This window comes from Sinocyclocheilus rhinocerous, unplaced genomic scaffold (assembly GCF_001515625.1).
Source record: "Sinocyclocheilus rhinocerous isolate Xijiao unplaced genomic scaffold, SAMN03320098_v1.1 scaffold10013, whole genome shotgun sequence".
Classification (NCBI taxonomy): domain Eukaryota; kingdom Metazoa; phylum Chordata; class Actinopteri; order Cypriniformes; family Cyprinidae; genus Sinocyclocheilus; species Sinocyclocheilus rhinocerous.
The window spans coordinates 1-506 of NW_015625131.1; the positions used below are offsets into that span (position 1 = coordinate 1).

Here is a 506-nt window from a genome sequence, read left to right on the forward strand (position 1 = left end):
TGTTGGGGTAGCGTGGCCGAGAGGTCAAAGCCGCTGGAGTTTGGACCCAGTCTTTTCAGGGGCGTGGGTTCAAATCCCACCACTGCCAGGACAGCCTTTTGGAAGGCTCTTGTTGCTGCTACGCCTGAGCACAAAGACTGGAAAAGTGACACGTTCCTGTTCTCTCTTTTTGCGGGAAAATAGAGCAGAAAAGGGCCCTCTAAAAGGAGATAATTAGTGTAGCGTGGCCGAGCGGTCTAAGGCTCTGGATTAAGGCTCCAGTCTCTTCGGAGGCGTGGGTTCAAATCCCACCGCTGCCAGGACAGCCTTTTGGAAGGCTCTTGTGGCTGGTACGCTTGAGCACAAAGACTGGAAAAGTGACACGTTCCTGTTCTCTCTTTTTGCAGGAAAATAGAGCAGAAAAGGGCCCACGAAAAAAAGGATGTCGGGGTAGCATGGCCGAGCGGTCTAAGGCGCTGGAATAAGACTCCAGTCTCTTCGGAGGCGTGGGTTCAAATCCCACCGCT

General features: G+C 53.2%; 1 non-coding gene across 1 annotated transcript; it reads left to right on the forward strand.

Annotated features, from left to right (window-relative positions):
- Window positions 1-217: 217 nt before the first annotated feature.
- On the forward strand, window positions 218-299 carry trnal-aag (transfer RNA leucine (anticodon AAG)). Its single transcript has one exon. It is a non-coding gene; the product is annotated as a tRNA-Leu (tRNA).
- The last annotated feature ends 207 nt before the right edge of the window (window positions 300-506 follow it).